The sequence below is a fragment of the Somniosus microcephalus genome, chromosome 10 (assembly GCF_052327205.1).
Source record: "Somniosus microcephalus isolate GS21.2 chromosome 10, FLI_Smic_1.0, whole genome shotgun sequence".
Lineage (NCBI taxonomy): Eukaryota > Metazoa > Chordata > Chondrichthyes > Squaliformes > Somniosidae > Somniosus > Somniosus microcephalus.
Window position 1 is genome coordinate 98,825,725 of NC_140996.1, and position 17,425 is coordinate 98,843,149.

The window sequence follows — 17,425 nt, forward strand, 5'->3', positions numbered from 1 at the left end:
TGTGTACCCATTGCCATGAAGATGAGGGCCACTCCCATGGGTGTAGCGGGGCCTGTGGTGGAGTGTTTTGGACTTTCTGGCATCCTGTGCATCTCTTGGTCATATCCTCGATTTCTTTATCGATTCCCAGCCACCACACAAACGCCCTGGCTAGGCTCTTCATTTTTACCCCTCCCAGATGACCCTCATGAAGCTCATTGAGCACTCTTTCTCTCAACTTGGGTGGAATTACCACTCGGGATCCACACATCAAGGTCTCCCGGCACACTGACAGCTGTTCTCTCCTTGGCGAGAATGCTGGCAACAGTGAGTCGCCATCTGCTGGCCATCCCTTCACTGTCAAATCATAGACCCGAGAGAGTGTCGGGTCATTTCGGGTTTCCTTCTCTATAATTGAGTTTGTAACAGGTAGACATTCGACTGTGGTTGAATGGAATATCTCAACAGGGTCCACTGCAGGTGCTTCCTCCACCGTAGGCAGCGGCAGGCGTGACAGCCCATCAACATTTCCATGCTGTTTCGTGCCCTTATACTCTATGTCGTATTGATGTGCCCCTAGAAAAAGGGACCATCTTTGCAGCCGTTGTGCCATCATCATCGGAACGCCCTTCTTTGGGTTAAAAATGGAGACAAGAGGCTGGTGATCAGTCAGTAAGGTGAATTTCTGCCCGTGCAGATAGTGATTGAACTTCTTCACCCCCCACACCAGGCTGAGGGCCTCCCTGTCAATCTGGGCGTAGTTACGCTCGGCTGAAGTTAATGAGCGTGACGCAAAGGCTATTGGCCTCTCTGAACCGTCAGGGAATTTGTGCGACAGCACCGCTCCAATGCAGTAGGGAGACGCATCACATGCCAACCGAATCGTTAGTGATGGATTGTAGTGGGCCAATACTTCTTTTGAAGTGATTAGGCATTTACATTCTGAAAGGCACGCTTACACTCATCACTCCATTTCCATGCTACTCCAGTTTGCAGCAGGGTGTTCAGCGGGTGCAGAATTGTAGACAAATTTGGCAAGAACTTATGGTAGTAGTTCACCAACCCGAGGAACGACCTCAGTTGTGACACATTTTCCGGTGCTGGGGCCTTGACTGCTGCCTTAATCGTGTCTGGGGACTTATGTAACCCTTCTTCATCAATCACGTGGCCACAACACGAGATTTGTTTCCTGAAAAACTTGCATTTGGGGCGGTTGGCTTGTAGCCCATATTCTTGTAATCTAGTGGGCACCTGCTCCAGGTTGGCAAGGTGTTCACTGTCATTTCCGCCCGTAACCAGGATGTCGTCCAAATAACACTGGGTCCCCGAGATCCCTTGCAGGACTTGTTCCATCACTCTCTGCCAAATTGCCGGGGCTGATGCTACCCCGAATACCAGTCGGTTGTACTGGTAAAGACCTTTGTGAGTGTTAATCGTGAGGTATTTTCTAGATGATTCATCTACCTCCATTTGTCGATACGCTTGGGCCAGATCAATCTTCGCAAAGCATTTCCCTCCAGATAGTGAGGCGAAAATATCGTCTATCCGCGGAAGTGGATATTGTACTGTGTGAAGGACTGGGTTCACAGTTACCTTAAAGTCCCCACAGAGGCGAACCTTCTTCGGTTCCCCAGGCGTGCTGCTCAATGATTCTTCATTACAGGAACGATGGGTGTGGCCCACTCGCTCCAGTCCACCTTGGACAGCACACCCGCATGCTCCAGACTCTCCAGCTCTGCTTCGATGGCTGGGCGGATCGCATACGGTACCGGTCTGGCCTTAAAAAATTTTGGGTTTGTGTTATCTTCAATTTTTATCATTGCCGTTACGCCTTTTAGATTCCCAAGTCCTTGCTGGAACACCTCTTTCGTGTCAGTTAGAATTTTTGACAGTCGTCCAGGTGTGGCGTCGTCATCCTTTTTGTTAGGTAAATTCCTTAGTTTTATTCTTCTTTGACGCTGTCCACTGCGCGTCTCTTTTCCTTCCCCTCTTTTATTTTCTCTAACGCTGCCCGGCTCTTGAGCACCGACCGTGCCCTGTGCGCTCCACCCTCTCTCTCTCTTTTCCTTCCCGACGACGTTGCACGGCCCCCTTGCAGAGCCGCTCGATCGAGCTCAAGCCCGCCGCAGTCCGGAAGGGTCAGCGCACTACCTGCTACCAGCACGATTTGCTGGAACACCTTGACTGGGGTGCCAAGCCCAGCTCTCCACAGCTTCCCCTGCGATTCACTGAACTCCGATGGATCACTGGGCGGTTGCCCACGGTCGACACCCATTGCTCTGGCTTTGACCTCCAAGAAGCTTCTTTTCAGGGATGGATCCCCGTGAGGTGATGCAGTACTGCAGGTGAGTTCAAACCTGCTCGTCGCCACTGTAGTGTCCGCGTATCAATAACACACGGACTGCAGGAGAACGGTAATAAGAGGTGTTTACTGAACAGAGGGTATGCTGGAACTGAAAGTACAGAAGCCTGCTATGGCTTTATATACAGGTGTGGTCACTGCCGGTACTACAGTATAAAAGCAGTTCTCTCTTAAAGGTACATACACAACACAAGGAACGCAATCATCTTGGGCAGATTTGCTTAGGCTAGCCAATCAAACACATTTGTCTCGCAGCTTCTTACCAGAGCTTCAACAATGGCCAAGAACCAGCGGATTCCTAACAAGTTGACCAGCATACTGACAATTGCAAGCAATCCTAAGCCCTCAATGTGGAAGTCCCATTAGTGAAATGACACATGCCACAACTGCAGCAGTAGCCATCAGATTTTTCTATTTACTGTAACCATCTGATGGCTTTTCAACATTAAATATCAAATTTCATCCAAGTGACTAACTTTGTGACTATTTGTGCAGTATCTTTCTCTTACGCATGCTCCTACATGGTTCTTCCCCTGTGGCTTCAGCAGATGTGGAGGCCCCTTGCTCAGTTTCTTGCTGCTCCTGTCTCGACACCTTTGGCATGTGTCCTCTGGGGTTGCGAACCTGTGAGGGCTCGCCAACAGTCTGCTGCTCCTGTGGCTGTGCAGGGGTTGAGACGTCGATCTCAGCTGGGCGGGGACTCTGGTGGGGCTCTGACCGAGGGCTCTGCAATGGCATGGAAGTGTGAGCGCTTGGAGAGGAGCCCCACTTCCTTGATGTCAGCCACCAACTTCCCTCTCATGGGTCAGGTCCCCCTCAGCGCTTGCTAGTGGCTTGAGAGCACCTTGCTGCACATCAAGGGGGCCATGGAGACCCGTATCTGCACTGGCAGTCCTACTCAGAAGGAGTTCCATGAAGGTCTGGTTTCTCTGTTCAATAGATGACCATCGCTCCTCCAGAGATGTCATTCTATTCTGAACACTCACCATGCTTTCAGCACTCTGGCGACTTATCACCTCCATGGAGGTTGCCATCCTTTCCTTGGTGATGCATTCATGCGCCAATGGCTCCACAAAGGCTCTGCTCATGTTCGCAATGGACTCCTCCATTCGTTCCACACTCGCAGTGATCCTGGAGACAAAACCTGCCAGAGACTCCTGCATCAATTCCTGGAGTTCCAGCACCGCTGATTTTGTGGATGGACCCAGAGGCAGAGGGTCGACATGCAGCTGAGCTGAACTGGGAGAGTCCTGCGCCCTCCAACTAGGACTCTCCACTGCTGTCCCTGTCTGTAAAATCTACTGATGCTCACTTGTGAGCTGTGGTACACCAGGTGACAACACTGCACTATCTCGCGAAGGTACCACCGAGGTGTGAGTGTCTGCGCTGGTGCTGGGTGTGCTGAATTCTGCTGACACTGCGCCCTCAGAGGTTGCAGCTTCCTCTGAGGAGTCTGGAGGCTCAGGCTCTTCCTCCTGGCTCGTGGGGACGGGTGCTTGCAATGGTCCTGTGGGGGAGTAAAGGAAAGAGTCAGAGATGTGAGGCCAAGGTTACATGCACATTGCATATTGCAGATGATCATAAGTCCATCTGTTAGAGCTTCAGAATCATTATCAGCGACTCATGCAATGTCAGTGAGAGAGATGGAAAACTATTCTGTCACCAGCTTCCTGTGATGCACCCGTCTGTCCGTCCCCCAGTTGCGCATCATCCTCCACTCCCACGATCTCCAGGATCGCATCCTCCCAGGTGGTGAGCTGGGCTACTGAGGGTGGCCCTCCTCCTGTCCTCGCTCTTTCCCTCTTATTGTGAGCTCTCTTTTCCTGCAATGAGGGAGACAAGTGGAGTTTGAGTGAGAATGAAGGAGTGAATATAGAGAATCCATAGCAAAGATGCTTAGAAGTAGACAAAGATGGAGTGAGGTGGCAAGACCAAGGGCCCTCCCTGTGTGTTGTCAGTTGTTTTCATAGCACCACAGTGATAGGGAGTGTGAGGGCTGCATAGTCAAATAGTTAGGTGAATGTGACCATAGAGAGAGAGGGAATGGGTAAGGGTGCATGGATGTCAGTGTCAAGTGGAATGTGGAGGAAGAGATTGCTAAAGCTGAGTGCTGGTGAGGCAATGGGGATCAGATTGAGGGTGATGCGAAAGTCATACTCACTTTTCCAGTGTGCAGAAGGTCATGAAACCTCTTCCTGCACTGAAGCCAGGTTCTGTGGGTTATCGACAAAGAGTTGACCTCCTGGGCCCCCTGGGCCCACACAGCCTTGGTCTGCTGGGGAGGCTTCTTCCTCCCTGATGAAGGGAAGAGCACCTCTTTATTGGCTCTTGCTCCCTCCACTAAAGCCTGCAAGGCAACGTCATCAAACCTGGGAGCAGACCTAGGTCTCTCGCTGGTCATTCTGCCTCCAGGTCCCTCTAACATGAAAGGCCAAAAGGTTGGCAGTCTGCCGAAGAAGCAAGGCTTGTTGCAGACCTTAAATGCAGCAGCAATGATGACGTCATCAGAGGCGAGTTTCAGACTGAAAAAACTAATTGGGCCATGGGTTACCACACGCTGGAACTCAGTTGCCCACTTAAGTTAAAATCGCATCATTCCCCCACATCAATTTAGAATCGGGTGGCTAACGCGAAAAGCGGATTACACGACCCCAGCCTGCCTCAGTGACAAAATCCGGCCCACAGGCTGCAAACAGAAAACAGGCTTCTGAGATAAAGATCAGTTGTTTAACAAAGTTGTAAACATACAAGCTTTGAAATGGGAATTGGTTAAATATACTAAAACAATGACCCTAGTGAAATGGCAGTTTGGTGCTTCCGAAAGGTCTGGAGTTTGGGACGAACACAATGAAATGCCCAGTTTAAGGTGTTATAAGCTAACACTCAGGGAAACAGGAGCAGAATATTAAAAAACCATGCGCCTTTGAAAAGATGACATCAAGTAAAAGGAACACCTGCTGGTCAAATAGTTTTTATGTTAAACTTGGAAGACAGGAAACAAAATTAAATATGCAACCAATTAAGATAGCTAGACACAAGTAAACACTCTGGTTAAAGTGGTGTTAATTTACATATAGTAAATATGATACCTGCAGCACACTTTGTAAATATGACTTCATTAGATACACCAAGCAATTACATTGCATTTGTATTAAACTTGGAGCAGTTAGGAGACTCCAAGGCCTAGAAATTCAGTGTCCTGCGCCACCCGTTAGCGCCCTAAGAGGGCACTTAGTGGGTTTTGTGCCACTGGCCACGCCTCCCGCTAAATTTAGCGGGACGCTAATGGCGGCGCTAGCCATTAGCGCTGCGCCACTACCGATGACGTCATCGGTGTGCGCAGCGCCCCGCTACCGCCCCGATTGCGAAAGTTAGTAGCGCCCCCTGCTTTAACGCCAGTCGCAATTTTAAGAAGGGGAGGAAGGCCTGCAGTACTGCAGCGCACCGCACCGCAGCGTGTGGCACTGCGGCATGTTGTGCTGCGATTTTCAGTTGCAGTGCCCCAAGAGGGATGCGGGGCGCCTCGAGTAGCACCGCGCTTCCGTCTGGGGTGCTGAAACTGAATTTGCGGCGGGCGGCCGTCACTCCTTCCGGGGCGGTACTTCTGGCGCCCTGGCGAGGCTGGCGTCCCAAATGGGGTGCCAGTGAATTTCTAGGCCTTGCAAGTCTGTTAAACCAGCTAAAAGTGATATTAAGAATTGAATGGAAAATCTTCGCTAAGAATGGCATCAAACAGAAACCATTGCTGTCATATTGTTTTTATGATGGTTTTTGAAACACCTAGGCCTAGAAATTCAGTATAGCCACATTTGGGGCACTACAGCCGGGCGTTCGCTAAATTTAGCGCCCGGCGCAACTTAGCGCCACCTTCGCCGATATTCAGTTGCATCGCCCCAAGAGGTTGCTGCTGCGCTAAAGCAGGCGATGCACGACTATCATAAGGCGCTAAGCCGGCGTGCCGAGGCGCAAACACCGAGGGCGGGCGCAGCACAGGTGCGGCGAGTTGCTGATTGAAGGCAGACACACTGGCGCCGGTCAGCTCTTAAAGGGGGAGGGTGGACTTGTTTGGCTGCCACGCCCTGCACACTGCAGCCCTGAATCAAGGCCTGAACATAGCTGCTTCAACAGTTCAGCGCCCACAACTATGGAGAAGGCTAGGGAGCGAGCGCAGTGCTTCAGTGAGGGTGCCCTGAAGCTACTGGTTGGCGCAGTGGAGCGCAGGCGACTTGTCCTCTTCCCTGGTAGTGGCAGGAGGCCGCTGCCCAGCGAGTATAGAAAAGCCTGGAGGGGGGTGGCAAACAGAGTGACCTCCAACAGCATGGTTGCCAGGACTCCTGTGCAATGCAGAAAAAAGTTCAACGACCTCACTCGGGTTGTCAGGGTGAGTACCCTTTCCAGTATCCTCCTCATCCCTGCATGTGCACCTCACTTTATGGCCAAAGGGACCTGAAAGCCCCAATGCACAGTCCTCAACCAGCAGCTATGGGACTCTCATGAAAATCACTTGCACATTCAGCACTTTACACACTGTCAGGGCTATTCCACCATGGGAGGCAGTGGAAGCAAGATCAGGGCTTGACACTGTCAGGGCTATTCCACCATGGGAGGCAGTGCAGGCAAGATGAGGGCTCAACACTGTCAGGGCTATCCTACCATGGGAGGCGATGCAGGCAAGATCAGGACTTGACACTGTCAGGGCTATTCCACCATGGGAGGCAGTGCAGGCAAGATGAGGGCTTGACACTGTCAGGGCTATTCCACCATGTGAGGCAGTGTAGGCAAGATGAGGGCTTGACACTGTCAGGGCTATTCCACCATGGGAGGCAGTGCAGGCAAGATCAGGGCTTGACACTGTCAGAGCTATTCCACCATGGGAGGCAGTGCAGGCAAGATCAGGGCTTGACACTGACAGGGCTATTCCACCATGGGAGGCAGTGCAGGCAAGATGAGGGCTTGACACTGTACTTAGAGGCCGTCCTTTCTCTTGCAGGGCAAGCTGGCCCACAATCGCAGGCAGCAGCGACAGACCGGGGGAGGCCGTCCTGACCTCAAAGAGTTCAGCGACCTGGAGCAGCATGTGGAGCGCATTATGGCAGGCCGGCTGATTGGCCCCATCGCCAGTGGAGATGCCGACCCTGTTCTGGGCAACAATGGTAAGGTCATCACCTTTTTGACCTCTCTCTTTCCACTTGTGCCTCACACCAGCATCCTTTGCCATTATCGAACCAATGCAGTGCATAGCAGCACTCATGCCTCCCTCGCTGCCTCCCTGTCCTCACTCTAAAGCAACTCTTGTGCCTCCCTGCTTTCAGGTGCTGAATCACCAAGTGAGGAGGCGGGCCCTCAAGCTGGCACTGTGTCTGATTCTGAATTCGAGGAGGAGGAAGAGGAAGCCAGTCCATCAGTGCCACCTGCAGCCGAGGCAGCCCATGGCCATGATGGGGACACGTTTTCCCTGGAGGGGAGCAGGGGGGAAGGGTCTGAGGAGATTGAAGCTCCGGGGCCCAGCGGGCTGCAGCAACACGGGAGGGGTGGGGAAGCTCGGTGGCCTTCTCCCCGGAGCGTGAGTGCGGTCTTCAGTCCTGCTACGGTGAGTGCAGAGGAGGTGCGGCTCCTTGGTGAAATGGGCGCCCAGGCTGAGCGCAGGCACACTGAGCTCACGGCAGCAGTGGCAAGAATGCCTGACTCCATAGAGTCACTGGCAAGGACTGCTCAGGAATTCAGGGCAGCACAGGCCAGGAGTCTGCAAGAATTCAGTGCAGCACAGGCAAGGAGTCTGCAGGACTTCGCGGCAGCACAGGCGGCTTTAGCCAAGTGCTCAGTCGTGCCGTGCATTCACTGGCTGGTCTGATGCAGACACAGATCAGGGCCACATGGGCACTAAATGCTGCCACCCTCGCTGGATCAGCCAGGCATTGCCGGGGCCCTCGCTGCGCCGCAGCAGCCCAGCAGTCTGTGCTTCAGCAGATTGCTGCGCATGCTGCAGTGCTGGCCCGTGCGAGTGCCAGTGTATCAGCTGACCAGGGAGTGCCTGTGCTCTGTCAGGTTAGCAGCATTCCTGCAGCCAACACTGTCACACCTCCACTGCAGCTGTCACCACCCATAGGACAGACTGCTGCCACCTAAGCAGAGTTAGAGCAGTCAGCAACCGGGCCCTCCAGGCCCAGAGCTGGTCCAGGCCGTTCCCCAAGGGCATCTGCTGTTTCACCATCTGACCCTCAGCAGCCTTCCCCCAGCCTTACTGCAGCCACTGGGGTCCCATTGAGGAGGAGCTGCAGGGCGGGTAGGGGCCACTCGCGGAAGCGAGGTGGATCACCCTCGCAGGAGAAAAAGTAGAAGGTGTGGCCAAATGTTTTTTTTATATATGAAGGCTGCAAAAAATTTTTTATATATGAAGGCCAAGACTGTTGTGTTTGTTTTTTATGAAGGCCAAGATTGTTGTGTTTGTTTTTTATGAAGGTCAAGATTGTTGTGTTTGTTTTTTATGAAGGCCAAGACTGTTCTCTTTGTTTTTTATATGAAGGCCGAGGATCATGGTCATTTTTGTTTAACTGTTTTTTTCATTTTCTGAAGGTTGTGAGAGCCAGTTGTGTCTCTGACTGTTGTTTGGGGGGTTTATCTGAATTAGTTTGTCATGCAGGAAGGGCACAGAGATTGCACAGTAAAAAAATTTCTTTAATCACATTGTCCATGTTTGCATTTTGAACTATTTGTTGCCTTAACCGGCTGAGGGCTTGCGGAGTGGCTCCATTCATCTTCTTTCATTGGCACAAGCCATTCCCTGAGAGGGGGCCTAGAACCAAATTGCAATAAACAGCTGACGGACGGCCCTTGCACTTTGTGCCTCCCTCCCGTCTTGGTGCTCCTCCTCCTCCTCCTCCTCCTCTTCCTCTGGTGCTCCTCCAATGCCTGGTCGCAGTGGCTGAGTCCTGAGGATAGCCAGGTTGTGCAGCATGCAGCACACTACAACGAAATGGGAGACTCGCTCAGGCGAGTACTGTAGGGCTCCTCCAGAACGATCCAGACAGTGGAACCGTTGCTTGAGCATGCCGATTGTGTGCCCAATGATGTTCCTGGTAGCTTGATGGCTGTCATTGTATCGCTCTTCAGCAGGGGTGCTGGGCGCACGAAGCGGGGTCATCAGCCAGGTGCACAAAGGATAGCCTTTGTCCTCGAGAAGCCATCCTTGTGGGTGAGCCTGGGCTTCGAAAATGTCTACCACAGAAGCCTGGCACAGGATGAAGGCATCGTGGCTGCTGCCTGGAAAGCAGGCATTGCCAGCTAGTATGAGCTGCCTGTGGTCACACACCAACTGCACGTTGAGCGAATGGTAGCCCTTCCAGTTGCGGTAATCCTTGGCATTCTGTAGAGGTGCCCGCAAAGCAACATGCGTGCAGTCAATGGCACCCTGGACCATGGGGAAGCCCGCTAATTCCTGCAAATCCCATTGCACGCTCTTGCTGCTTGTCCAGGGTCATGGGGAAGGAGATGTACTGACGTCTCCTTCTGAAAAGGGCATTGGTCACCGGCGAATGCAGCAATGTACCGCGAACTGGGAGATGTTGGCAATGTCCCCAGTAGCGGATTGGAAGGAGCTGGTGGCATAGAAGTTGAGAGCCACCGTCACCTTCATTGCCACCGACAGAGACATCCTGCTCCTCAGCTGTGGCTGCAGATCTCTGCGAAGCAGGTGGCAGATCTCAGTGACCACCTCCCTTCTGAACCGCAGCCTCCGAACACACTGCTCCTCAGACATGTTCAGATATGAGAACTGCTGGCGGTATACCCTGGGTGGGTAAGGCCTCCTGTGCCGACGCCTGTTGGCCCTTCTCCGTCTGGCCATGACTGGCACTCTCTCACGGCGTCTCTGAGCCCTTTGAATGCAATGCAGTAAGCCAACGTTTCCACCCATTGCAGCCCCCATTATATGTGGTGACTCAAGGCTATGGCACTGAAAGTTAAATCCAAATTCAAAGCTCTGGCCTGAAGCCAGAACTACCTGAGCGAGCGCTGAGTCAAACCAGAAAGCTCTCTCCCTTTGTCTCTCTCCAAATATCCGTCTCTCACAAAGAAGGATTGCCACAAAATGGCTGCCACTTATAATGCAGGAGGAGTCCCCTTTAAATAGCGCCCCCCGCGCCCCGCAGCGACTGGGAACCGTTCCCCTCTACCAGTCGCTGGGGGCGCCAGGTGCACAGAAGGGTGGCGCCACTGAAGTTCCGGTTCGGGGTGCACCAAGGGCGTTGCACCATGAAATGATGTCAGGATCTGCACGCATAGCTGAGCGGGCGCTGCGGTTTTGCGCCGTCGCTAAATCTTGAGTGAAGTTCGCAAGAGGCGCAGATCGCGCCGCGCCCAGGCGCTAGCCGCTTAGCGCCCCACTTCTCCTCCTCCTGAGGTGCTAGCAGCTGGCGCTAACAACTGAATTTCTAGGCCCAAGCATTTCTCAACTTTACAGGCACCATCTGTAAGTTTTTAACTTTGAGTCTCGGGGATCAACGGTACTATAATTTGATTTTGGTGGATTTTCTGGATTTAGAAATAAGTAAGAAATGTAGAAATGTAACGAAGTAAAGATTTAAGAATAAGGATCTCTGAGAAATAAGAAATGTAAGCTATTTGTATTTTGAATTGTTAATGTTGCGACTGACTCAACAGCTGTTAAATGAAAGTCGGCTTTTAAATAAATCTATATATTTTTAGAATTGTCTCACAGAGTATTTCAGTATAAACACACAAACCCAATTTCTGTACACTCTTTTGTAAGGAGTTGCAGAATTCTGGGGGGTATTCCGGACCCTCATAATATCCGGAAGGTTACAATCTAGCTAAACTTATTAAAAGTGCTATCTGGAGGATGGTAACACCTTCAGTCATTCTTTTCCTTTAAGGAGAGATAGCCTGAACCTTTAGACCCATTTAAGCGTCTTATAGAATTCGGATATCTCTAACTTTAATTGAAGGTGAATGTCTGGGGAATACGCCTGATCTGGGGTAGCCCGAAAAGGGCTAGGACTTGTAATTACCCCTTCAAACTTTGCACGCTAATCTCTTATGCGGGACCTTATCGAAAGCCTTCTGAAAGTCCAAATACACCACATCCACTGGTTCTCCCTTATCTATTCTACCAGTTACATCCTCAAAAAATTCCAGTAGATTAGTCAAGCATGATTTACCTTTTGTAAATCCATGTTAACTTTGTCTGATCCTGTCACTGTTTTCCAAGTGCTCTGCTATTACAGCTTTTATAATGGACTCTAGCAGTTTCCCCACTACCGATGTCAGGCTTATGTAAACTTGAGGTCATCCAAAATTCAGCTTCCCGTGTCCTAACTAACACCAAATCCCGTTTACCCATCACTCCTGTGCTCACTGACCTACATTGGCTCCTGGTTAAGCAGCGCCTCGATTTCAAAATTTTCATCCTAGTTTTCAAATCCCTCCATGGCCTCATCCCTCCCTATCTCTGTAATCTCCTTCAGCCCCACAACCCCCTGAGATATCTGCACTCCTCTAATTCTGCCCTCTTGAGCATCCCTGATTATAATCGGTCAACCATTGGTGGCCGTGCCTTCTGTTGCCTCGGCCCTAAGCTCTGGAATTCCCTGCCTTAACCTCTCCGCTTCACTACCTCTCTTTCCTCCTTTAAGATGCTCCTTAAAACCTACCTCTTTGATCAAGCTTTTGGTCACGTGTCCTAGTTTCTCCTTATAATACTCCTGTGCAGCGCCTTGGGACATTTTACTACGTTAAAGGCGCTATATAAATACAAGTTGTTATTGTTGTTGTCACCTATACTCCGTGCTTCTCTTGCTGTTTGAGCACTTGATTCAACACCTCATCGTGGATTTGCCTGTTTGGTGCTGAATGAATATGTCATCCAAATAACACACTACCCCTTCAATCCCTTGCAAAATTTGGTTCATCAACCTCCTGGAATATGTCAGGGACAGAAGACACTCAAAATGGCAGCCTATTGAATGGATATAGACCTCGGTGAGTATTCATAGTCAAGCATGACTTGGACTCTTCATCTAACTCAAGTTGTAGGTAGGCGCTTGTTAGATCTAACTTCTCACCTGTCAATGTTGTGGACAAATCTTCCACACTTGACAACATATTGGGTAGATTACACTCTAGAACCTGGTTTACAGTTACCTTATAAGCACCACACAACTTTACCTTACCATCTGACTTATGTACAACAACAATGGTTGTATCCAAATTACTCAGATCTACCTTAGAGATAATGGGGGAAAAATTTGGTTGGTTTGCACCTCCCGTTAGCACCTTAAGAGGGCGCTAATGTGGCACAAAGCAACTAGCGCCTGTGCATGGCGATGTTTGCGCCGCTCACGAAATTGACTAGACATTTTGTGGCAGCGGTAAACGCTACTGCCATGATCTCCTGCGCCCACAGATTGTGACATCAGTCGAACGTGCAACACCCCGGTAGCGCCCCGGACTGGATATTGAGTGGCGCCTCCTGTCTTACCGCCTGCTGCTAGCAACGACAGGTTGAGGGGAGCGTTTTGCAGTTGGGAAGGGACTGGGGGAAGCGCTATTTAAAGGCTACCGCTTCCTGCCTTTTTTTTTCTGTGAAATTTTTTAACCACGCATTCTGACTGAGAGAGAGAGACTACAGGAGATATTCAAAGCTGTGTTGAGGAATTTTGGGTACTGAGCAGCACTTTGCAGCTTCATTTTTATTTGATCTTCCTTACATCGCTTTAGAAGAGACTCTGGGGGCTGCAATCTGAGCCCTTTCCCTGGGCCTCTCCATTGTTCTTTCCAACAGCTTTGATGTACAAGTCTCTCCAGGCCTAGATTCAAGGCTGCAATGAGCAGGGTGTGGATGGAGAGCAAGATCGACCCTCCCCTTTAAGAACTGGCCGGCGATAGTGTGTCTGTGTTCCATTGCTGACTGACATCACATGAGCTTCGCCAGCGCTCTGAGTTAACGCCTCGCTCCTCGGCCTTTGCGCATTAAGACAGGTGTGCAGCACTTGATTTAGTGTTCCAATCACCTCCAGGGGCAATAAAAGCCAAGTTTGCAGTCGGAGGCGATAATTAGCACCAGGTGCTAAACTTTGTGCCTGGACGATAATCGCGCCCCAAACAGGGCGATACTGAATTTCTCCCCCAGTGTTCTCAGTTTCTAGTCTTTTGAGTTCTTGCTCTACTTTCTCCTTGAGTGCGTATGGTACGGGATGTGGCTTGCAGGAAACTGGTCTTGCGTCCTTCTGTACTCTGACACTTGCCTTGAAAACTTGGATCAGACTGCCCGTTTTGCTGAACCCCTTCAGATAATGCTTGATGACATCATCTTTCGATACAAATTTCGCTTCCACACGAAATATCTCATTCCAATCCAGCTTCACTGATCCCAACCAATTTCTTCCTATCAAAGCAGGCTTGTCTCCTGCCATTACTATCAGAGGCAAGCTCTGACACTGATCCTTGTATTTCACTGGTATGGTGACACTTCCTACGAGAGGGATTTGCTCTCCTGAGTAGCCTCGCAGTTCTACCTTCGATTTCTCTAGTCGATAATCACGCAACTTGTCGCGATATAGTGATTCCGGTACTACACTCACGGATGCACCAGTGTTGATTTCCATGGGTATCCTGGTTCCTGCGGCATCTACTTGGATGATGATACCTCGCGAATTGCTTTAGATACCTTCGTGCTCCTGATGACATGAATCTCCAGAAACTCCTCATCCTGCTGCTTCTCTTCAACGATATGTAGTGTCTGGCGATTTCTGCTTCTAGCATTGCCAGTCGGTTTACTCTTCTGTCAGCACGCTTTCACTAGATGCCCAGTTTTCTTGCAGTAGAAACACTCTGCCTTCACATATGGACAGCTTTGAGCGATGTGTTGTCCCAGGCACTGACAGCATGACTTCAATACACTGTTACCTTGGCCAGTTGCTAAGGCCTTGGGGCCCAACTGCCTTTTACTTATAGCCTGCACCGATTCACCTCGGTTGTCTGTGTTGTGTATGTAATAGGTATGTTACTTTAAACCTATGACCAGGGCAGCACTACTTTGTAGGGCGTAGTGATACCGTAGTACCACTCCTGGCCATAGGGGTATAAATAGTACTGTGGGTACTGATCTCCCCTCAGTTCCCGCCTGTTGGTATTAAGTAAAGACCTACGTTGAATCTTCCAAGCTGTCTCTTCATTATTGGATTAAGTATAGACACATACATTACACTGGCGACAAGTAAGGTTCGAACTCACCAGTACACGGTGCAACAAAGGAACGGTAGCAGTACGGAGAGAGAAGGAGAGAGGTTTCTTACCAGCCAGCCTGCAGAGTCCAGCGTCGACCGAAGGAGGCCGCCCAGCAATCCGGGTTCGGGAGGAGCGGCAGCAACAGAGCGAGAGAGAGAGGGTTCCAGCGGAGGCTGCAGCAGCTGAGAGAAGAGGCTGAACAGGCGCTCCAGCCATGGGGCAAAAGTCCACCCAGGGCCAGGTAAACTGAAATCCTTCCCGGGGGAACGGGAGCTGCAAGGGCCAGAATGGGCAGGCGATCTGGGGAACAAACGGAGCCACAAGGACTAGCGGGCCACGAGAGGGGAAGGTCTTTGTCAATAGTGGCGGTGGCAATAACGGGAGCTGCAAGGGCCAAAAATAACGAAGCTGGAGAGAGGTCATTGACAGCAGAGGGAGAAAAGGCGGGAAAAACGCCATCTAGTGGACAAAAGGGGAAAAGTTTTTTTTCTCTTCAGCAGTTTAAAATTAAAAAAAAACAAAAACGCCATCTAGTGGAGAAAGGCGGGAAAAGCTCTTCAGCAGTTTAAAATGTCTAAGGAAGGTTGGTTGTCAGCATTTGTTGAGGACACAGAAGAGTGGGATGCCTATATCGAAAGGCATGAACTTTATTGCATAGTAAACAAGGTGGAAGATGACAAAAAGGTAGCAACCTTATTAAATTGTATGGGGGCAAAAACATACGGTCTGCTGAGGAATCTTCTTACTCCAGAAAAGCCAGCAGACAAAACGTATGCCCAAATTGTTGATACGTTAAAGGTACATTTAAACCCTAAGCCACCATTTATAGCAGAAAGGTACCGCTTCTACAGACGCGACCAAAGGAATGATGAGTCGCAGGCAGCCTATTTAGCTGAGCTCAGAAGGTTGTCCAAACATTGCCAGTTTGGAGCCATATTGGCGGACGCAATCAGAGACAGATTTGTCTGTGGCATGTTAAATGAGAGTACACGAAAACGGTTGCTAGCCAAGAAACAGCTCAGCCTAGATCAGGCGATTGAAATAGCATCGTTCCACGAAGCAGCAGCACAGGGTGCTGCTCAAATGCGACAAAACACAACCTGCTATGACACCCATGAGGTGACATTTCACAAAGGTAAATGCTACCGTTGTGGCAAAACCACCCACGACCAAAGTAATTGTTGGTTTCGTGATAAAATATGCCGGCAGTGTGGAAAAAAAGGGCATATAGCGAAAGTTTGTCGGTCGGGTACGAAACCCAATAGTGGGGGCAGTCCGAGCAGTACCAAGGCAAGGACAAAAATACATAAGATGTCTGACAGTAGATCAGACGAGCCACAGGAAGGCACAAAAGCAGAGCCTAAATGTCTGGGATGTCTCAAGTTATATGGTGTAGACAAAACGGAGGACCACAGCACCATGTGGGTTAAAATGAAGGTAGCAGGCGTCGAAGTTAATATGGAGCTGGACACGGGTTCAGCCTATCAGTAATTAATGAACAAGATTATAACAGGCTGTTCAAACGCATTCCCTTAAAGGATACGGAAATTAAATTAAAAACATATACGGGACAAAAAGTTTACCCGAAGGGAAAAATGCAAGTAACAGTTAAATACAACGGCAGGAAAGTGCCAGGACTTTATTTATACGTCCTACCAAATGGTGGACCACCACTTTTGGGTAGGGAATGGATAAGAAAAATCCATTTCGACTGGAAGTCGATACACGAGTTAAAAGTAGAGACCACCAAGGATGATACAACCATTACAAGCAGGCTGTCGAAAATATTGGCAAAAACACCAGAGGTGTTCCAACAAGGGCTGGGGACCTTAAAGGACATTAGAGCAAAAATAACTATTGCTCAAGACGCAAACCCCAAGTTTTGTAAGGCCAGACCGGTGCCTTACGCCATTCGGCCAGCTATGGAAGCAGAACTGGATGCCTTAGAGAGTGCAGGTGTCCTTACAAAGATTGAGTGGAGTGAGTGGGCCACGCCCATCGTCCCAGTTATAAAGAAATCTGCAAATAACACACCGGGGGAACGAAAGAAGGTTCGCATTTGCGGGGATTTTAAGATAACTATTAACCCAGTCCTGCACACGGTACAGTATCCGCTGCCGCGGATAGAGGACATATTCGCATCGTTAGCTGGGGGTAGACACTTTACGAAGATTGACCTTTGTCAAGCTTATTTACAGATGGAGGTGGAACAGGACTCGAAAAAGCTCCAAACGATTAACACACACAAGGGATTGTACCAGTACAATCGCCTGGTATTTGGTGTGGCATCCGCCCCGGCAATATGGCAGAGGACCATGGAACAGGTCCTACAGGGCATTCCAGGAACGCAGTGCCACCTGGATGACATCCTGGTGACAGGACAAACGGATAACGACCACCTCGCTAACCTGGAGCGAGTACTTCTGCGGTTGCAACAATACGGACTCAGGGCGAACAAGCAGAAATGTGAGTTTTTCCAGGAATGTATCTCATACTGTGGTCACATTATAGATAAGGAAGGCCTGCATAAGTCCCCGGAAAAGATCGAGGCAGTAGTGAAGGCCCCGCCCCCTGAGAATGTATCTCAGTTACGATCATTCTTAGGCCTTATAAACTATTACCATAAGTTCCTCCCGAACTTATCGTCCATTTTACATCCACTAAATTCCTTGCTGCAAAAGGGAGTCTCCTGGAATTGGGACGAAGTGTGTGAGGCTGCTTTTAAAAAGGGTAAACAACTCATTACATCAAAGGAAGTGCTCGCACACTTTGACCCAAAAATGCCAATGAGGTTGGCATGTGACGCCTCCCCGTACGGTATAGGGGCAGTGTTGTCACACA